Source organism: Dama dama, chromosome 8 (genome assembly GCF_033118175.1).
Source record: "Dama dama isolate Ldn47 chromosome 8, ASM3311817v1, whole genome shotgun sequence".
In the NCBI taxonomy this organism is placed as follows: Eukaryota; Metazoa; Chordata; class Mammalia; order Artiodactyla; family Cervidae; genus Dama; species Dama dama.
Window position 1 is genome coordinate 10,275,147 of NC_083688.1, and position 6,715 is coordinate 10,281,861.

The window sequence follows — 6,715 nt, forward strand, 5'->3', positions numbered from 1 at the left end:
TGAGCAAGCAGGAAGGTGTCAGCCTCCCCCACCCACCTACCTTTTAGAAAAGCGAAGTATAGCAATTTCTATCACAACAGTTCTAGCCTTTCCAACTAGTAGGGTTCGAGGCCCCTCCCCTCAACCTGGGGTTCAATTTCCACCACTGTTACTTCTTCAGCCTTCAACCAGGACCACAAGAATCTCTCTTGCCTGGGGAGGATGAGATGTGTGTGGGAAGGCTGTTTGGTGGAGAAGTATGTGTGTTGGGATGGTGGGGAGGCTGGGAGGGGGTGTAAGCACAGATGTGTGAGTGTGTGGTTGTAGGCAATGAACACGATGACTGCAATTTTGGAATCAACAACGGGGACCTATTATGTAGGCGTGTGTGAGCAGGGATGCATGTGAATGCCTGTGTGTGTTTGTGCACATGCGTGTGCTCAGGTGTGTCTCAATATGATTGCGGGATGGCAGAGAACAGTGGGGTGCAGGTAAGAATGCCTTTCTCATTGGAGGAAGAGTAGGGAGGAAGACACAGGGGAGGAGATGGAGGTGCAGGGTCTTGGGGAGGGTGGCTTCACCCTGGCTGGACACTATCACCTCCACTATCAAGCACTTCCTGCCTGACCATTGTCCCACCTGTTCAATTAACAAACATATTTACCATTGCCGGTCAGTTGTCAGGTTTAGAGACCACAGACATGAAGGACACTGATCCCTGTCCCTGAGGACCCCCTCCCCCCACAATCTATCAGGCTCTGGCATCTTTCAAGTTCTGGCTTCTCATCTCCAGCAGAGCACTCAGCACCATTTGCCTGGTGACCACTGGTTCCTGGGGTGTGGGGTGTGGGATATGTTTTTCTCAAGGGCAAGGACTATGTCTGGCTTTTGTCAATGCTCCTGGAGTCCAGGCAAGGTTTGGCACAGAGAGGCAGGTTCTCTGAGTACAGGAGTGCATGAGTCAATCAAGAAGCAAAGGAACTAACAGGCAAACAAATGAAAGTCCAATGAAAAAATAAATGACTGAATGTAAGAACTAAAGAACAAATGAACATATCTAAGAACCAATGACTGAATATCCAAGTGAATGGAAGAACAGAACTGTTTCTGCTTTTAAAATGCAGATCAGACCATATAAGTTCCTTGCTTAAAACGTTAATGGCAAACAAACAAACAAACTCAAAATCCCAACTCTAATGGCTTACTTCTCATTTTGCTTGGAATAACAAAAATACAATTCAATAATAGTGAAAAATAACTAAATCCAAACCCTTTTCATGGCTTCGCAAGAGTCGTGGCCCCTGCCCACCTCTTCAGTTCCTTTTGGGCCATCTTCCTCTTCAGCCACACTGCAATCCTTTTCAGTTCCTAGAATACATTGACTTTTTGCCTCAAGATCTTCTCATATGCAGTTTCCTCTTCCTAGAACACTCTTTCCCTTGTTTTTCACAGCACTGGCTCTTTTCTATCCTTTACCTGAAGTGCTGCCTCTTCAGAGAAGCCGTCCCTGACCATGTCATCTAAGGAGGTCCCTTTATTCTTGCCCTTAGCACCGAGTTTGTCTCCTTCATGGCTATCGTCACAATCTAGAACAGAGTGGTTCTCAGTTCATTGATGATTGTCTTGGCTCTCTCTTGACCAGATCCGGGCTCTGACCACAAGAGATACCTGGCTTCACCCAGCACAGAGACAAGCCGATTCTATGACTCTCATTCATCCATTCAGAATAACCTAGTGATAAGGAATACGGGCTCTCTGGGCCCAGACTGCCTGGTCTGTGGATCACCTCTGCCTCTTTCCAGCTCCATGACTTTGGACAAATTATTTTAGCTTTCTGTGCTTCCGTTTCTTCATCTGAAAAATGGAAGCGTCTACCTTACAGGAGTCTTGGGAGAAATCAGTGTGCTCAGACATAGTAAGTGACTTGTACATGTGTACTAGTGACCTGTACATAGTAAGTGCTATATAAAGTGTTTGCTATCATTCTTTCAATTCAGTCAATCAAACTCAACCTTCCCTGTCACTAGCCCGTGCCAGGCTGGGTGGTGGAGGCTCGAACAGGAGTCAGATCCAGTCCCTGCCCTCCATGTGGCACTTACTCCCCACGGTGGGCACAGGACAAAGAGGCCACAGGAGGGGCCTGTTGGACACCCTCCCTCACTGTCATTAGTGCTCACAGTTCCCATGCTTGCATGTTCCTTTAAATCAATTCTGAAAACTGATATCAAAACTAAAAACCAAGGGCTAGCAAGTAGCTGTGCACGCTTATCCATTTCCCATCCAGCCATCACTCTCTTGCTCTCACTTCTGTTTTCAACCATATTGGATTCTGTGGTCAGTTGTGATGGTGCCCCTTTGCCACGCCCCTCACCCTCCAGGGTGCTTGCCTGGAAATCCCCAGACCTGCAGCAATCAAACCATCCACCTTCTCTGGGTCTGGAGGAGAAAAGCACCTGCCAGACAGACAGGGTGACAGCTCCCAGGTTCTAAAAACACTGACGAGGCCCAGTGGGCTTCCCAGGCGGTGCTCATGGTAAAGAACCTGCGGGCCCATGCCGGTGACGTAAGAGATATGGTTTCAGTCCTTGAGTCAAGAAGAGCTCCTGGAGGAGGGCATAGCAACCCACTCCAGTATTCTTGCCTGGAGAATTCAGAGGAATTCTGAATTCTGGACAGAGGAGCCTGGTGGGCTACAGTCCACAGGATCGCATAGAGTCAGACACGACTGAAGCGACTTAGCATGTATTCAACCAGGCCCAGCAATCCTCCGGCACATTTCTTAGTAAGCTGGCCTTGTACATCTGCCCAGATGACCAGTTCACATCGTTTCTTCTGCCCTCCCCTTCCTTCCTCCACTTGCACTCCACATCTTCCCACCTTTTTAGGACTTCACACCTTCTGTGACCTCCTGTCTTACACTGTGTCTCTCCCTCTCTAAAGAATTAACCTGTCAGCATACAAACAGGTTCTAGAAGTTCCCATAAAAAATTAAAAAAAAAAAAAACAACTCCAAACTTTCCCTTAGAAAATGTAGCATTTATCCTGCCTCTTTTTGGAGAGGCTGCAGTTCATTGCTACTTGAAGGAAAGCTTTTCTTTGTAGAAAAATGCCAACTAATATACTAGCAGGAATGTGAGAACTAGAAAAGCTCCATCTTGTTGCCTCAACTGATAATCGATTTAGGCAAGAACTCTCAATGATGTTGCATTAGTCACCTCGGTCTGCCATACCAAAGCCATAGACTGTGTGGCTCCAACAGTAAGCATTTATTTGTCAGGGTTCTGGAAGCTAGCAGTTCCAGATCAAGGTGAGTTTCTGGTGAGAACTCTCTTCCTGGCTTGCAGATGGCCACCGTCTCTATGTGTTCTCACCTGGCAGAGAGAGAAGGCACTGTCCACTGTCTCTTCTTATCAGGATACCCACTGGATTAGAGCCCCACCTTTAAGGCTTTGGGTACATGAATGCATGCTCAGTGTCTGACTCTTTGCGACCCCGTGGCTCCTCCGTCCATGGGATTCTCCAGGCAAGAATACTGGAGTGGGTTACCATTTCCTCCTCCAGGGGATCTTCCCGACCCAGGGGTTAAACCCGTGTCTCCTTCGTCTCTTACATTGGCAAGTGGATTCTTCATCACTGTGCCACCTGGGAAGCTCCTTATGGCTTTATTTAAGCTTAATTATTTCCACAAGGGCCCTATCTTCAAAGATAGTCACATTGGGGTTCTGGCTTCGACTTATGAATTGAGATGGGGGACCCAATTCAGTGTATTGAAGGTGCCAAAAACACTAGGTAAAGGGGTTTGTTTTTAACTTTTTAAAGATTAGTTTATTTTTGGCTGTGCTGGGTCTTCATAGCTGCATGTGGGCTTTCTCTCATTGGAGAGAGTGGGGTCTACTCTCTAGTTGGCGGTGTTGGGCTTCTGGCTGTGGCGGCTTCTCGCGTCTTGGAGCATGGGTTCTAAGGTACGTGGGCATCAGTAGTTGTGGTGCACAGGCCTAGTTGCCCTGCAGCATGTGGGAGCTTCCCCAGCCAGGGACTGAACCCATGTCCCCTGCCTTGGCAGGCGGATTCCTAACCACTTGACCACCGGGGAAGTGCCTCCGTGAAAGGTTGTGAGGAACAGTATTCACGTGATGCAGAAGGAGTCCTGCACGGCTGACGGGCTTCTGCAGAGAGGCTCTCTCTTTTCAATGGAGAGATTTAGTGGACATCCCATAACTCAGCCGTAACTCGTGTAAGGTGGCCCTTGTGCCTCCTCCTTCGATGACTGTTAGATAATCACCATCACTATGAAGAATTCTTGTTACAGATGCTTAACCTAAATCCAATCAGGGCTTAGCAAACCATGGGTCAAAGACGGTCTCTGCCTGTTTTTGTGCAGCCCGTGAACTGTGAATGGTTTTTACATAAAAAAAAAAAAATTTGCTAATTTTTTTTGGTTGTGCTGGGTCTTCGTTGCTACATCCAGGTTTTTTCTGGTTTCCGCGAGTGGGAGCTACTCTTTATTGCTGTGCTCTGGCTTCTCACTGCGGCGGTGTCCCTTGTTGAGGCTCTAGGTGTCGGGGCTTCAGCAGCTGTGGTGGGTGGGCTTAGTTGCCCTGCAGCTTGTGGGATCTTCCCGGACCAGGGATCAAACTGGTGTCCCCTACGTTGCAAGCGGATTCTTAACCACTGGACTACCAGGGAAGTCCCAGTTTTTACATTTTTAAATGGTTCCCCCAAATCAAAGAATAATATTGCGTGACATACGAAAATTACATTAAATCTCAGTTTCAACATCCTGAAATAAAGTTGCACTGAAACGTAGCCGTGCTCCATTTGCGTGCTGTGTGCATGCTACAGTGGCGGCGCTGAATGCTTGCAACAGAGACTGTATGCACTGCAAAGCCCCAAATATTTACTTTCTGCTCCTTTATAGAAAATGTCTGCCAATCTGTGCTCTCCACCTAACTTCCACTTACAAGCGATACCAGATTTAGAGGAAGAGGGTAAATAACACTAGAGGGAAACTTCACACTCACCTATAATGTGGAACATTCTGGAAGACCACTGACCTGGGCATTTTAAAAACTTGTTGTCTTTTTTTTTTTTTTTTTAAAGGCAAGACAGGGGTCACTGTGCTATATGAAAAGAGACCAAAAAGCCAACATCATTGCCAAACGTAACATATAAAACTTGGCTACAGAGTTCTTGGGAAAAACACAGCTATCATGGTGTGTATTGGTCAATGTGTTTTCCTCTCTCCCTCCTAGGCTTTCGGCTCCACTAGGGCGGGGGTTTTGTCCCTAGATCTTCCCAACATAGCAATAGTTCCCAGCACATCAATAGATAGGCGTTGGTTGAAAATAAGAATGAAGGGAACGTCCCTGTTGGTGCAATGGATAGGAATCTGCCTGCTAATGCAGGAGACACAGGTTCAATCCCTGGTCTGGGAAGATTCCACATGCTTCGGAGTACTAAGCCCCTGTGCCACAACTGTTGAACTCTCGGTCTAGAGCCCATGGACTGTAACTACTGCTGAGCTAGTGAGCCGCAGTGCTGAAGCCCACGTGCCCTAAAGCCCATACTCTGCAACAAGAGAAGCCACTGCAGTAAGAAAGCCTGCACACTGCAACGAAGAGCAGACCTCACTTACTGCATCTAAGCAAAGCAACAAAGACCCAGCGCAGCCAAAAATAAAAATAAGTTGAATAAAGGAAGGAATGAACCTTGCTTGAGGGAGAAGGATGACTCCCCAGAGGAGGGAGTGTCTGATGGGTTCTCAAGGAGAAGTAGGAGATGGCTCACTGGCGAAAACTTTGATAGCACCGCTCCCCTACCCCAGTGGCTCTGGGTTGATGCTCCTTCTGGAGACCCAGACAGCAGAATTCTGACCAGCGGGCGCAGCCTCGGGCAGCCGAGTTTCAGTTCAGGAGCAGGAAGAACCACATTCTCAGAATAGCTCAGCAGCAGAATGGTTGGTCTCAGGAGGCACCAGGGTGATTCACAGAGGGAATCCTCGTGGACTGGCCTCTTGTATGGGCAGGGGATGGACCCCCTGGTGATGCACACTAGTCCAATTGCCAACCCTTGGCCCAGAGGTCCCCCTGACCGGCAGCCTCTCTCTCCTTTTTTCTTGCGCAGGCTCAGTCTTGTAGGCAGGTTGCATTTTTTCCCCCTTCTCTGACCCTCAAGCACTTCTGATCTGTACTGTGCTAAGTCGCTTCAGTCCTATCCAACTCTTCGCAACACTATGGACTGTAGCCCACCAGGCTTCTCTGTCCATGGGATTTCTCAGGCAAGAATGCTGGAGTGGGTTGCCAAGCCTGCCAGGCTCTTCTGTTCATGGGATTCTCCAGGCAAGAATACTGGATTGGGTTGCCATCCCTCCTCCAGGGGATCTTCCCGACCCAGGCAGGGATCGAACCCATATCTCTTATGTCTCCTGCATTGGCAGGCAGGTTCTTTACCACTAGCACCATCTGGGAAGGAGGGCTATTGGCCTGCTGTCTTTTACAGGCAACAAGTCTTCACTTGGGTAAGAGGCAGGGCCCCTCATGGGCTGTGTGACCTCGAACAAGTGTCTATCAACCTGTGGGCTTTTGTTTCCTGATCTGTACAAGGACAGGGTGGGACAAGATGCCCTATGAGGGCTATTCAACCTTCAGATGTCTGGCTTGGAGTCCGGTCTTCTTGTTTTGTATGGACCAGGGACTCTCAGAGGATAGAAGTGGTCCCGGCTCCAGGAACAGACCTG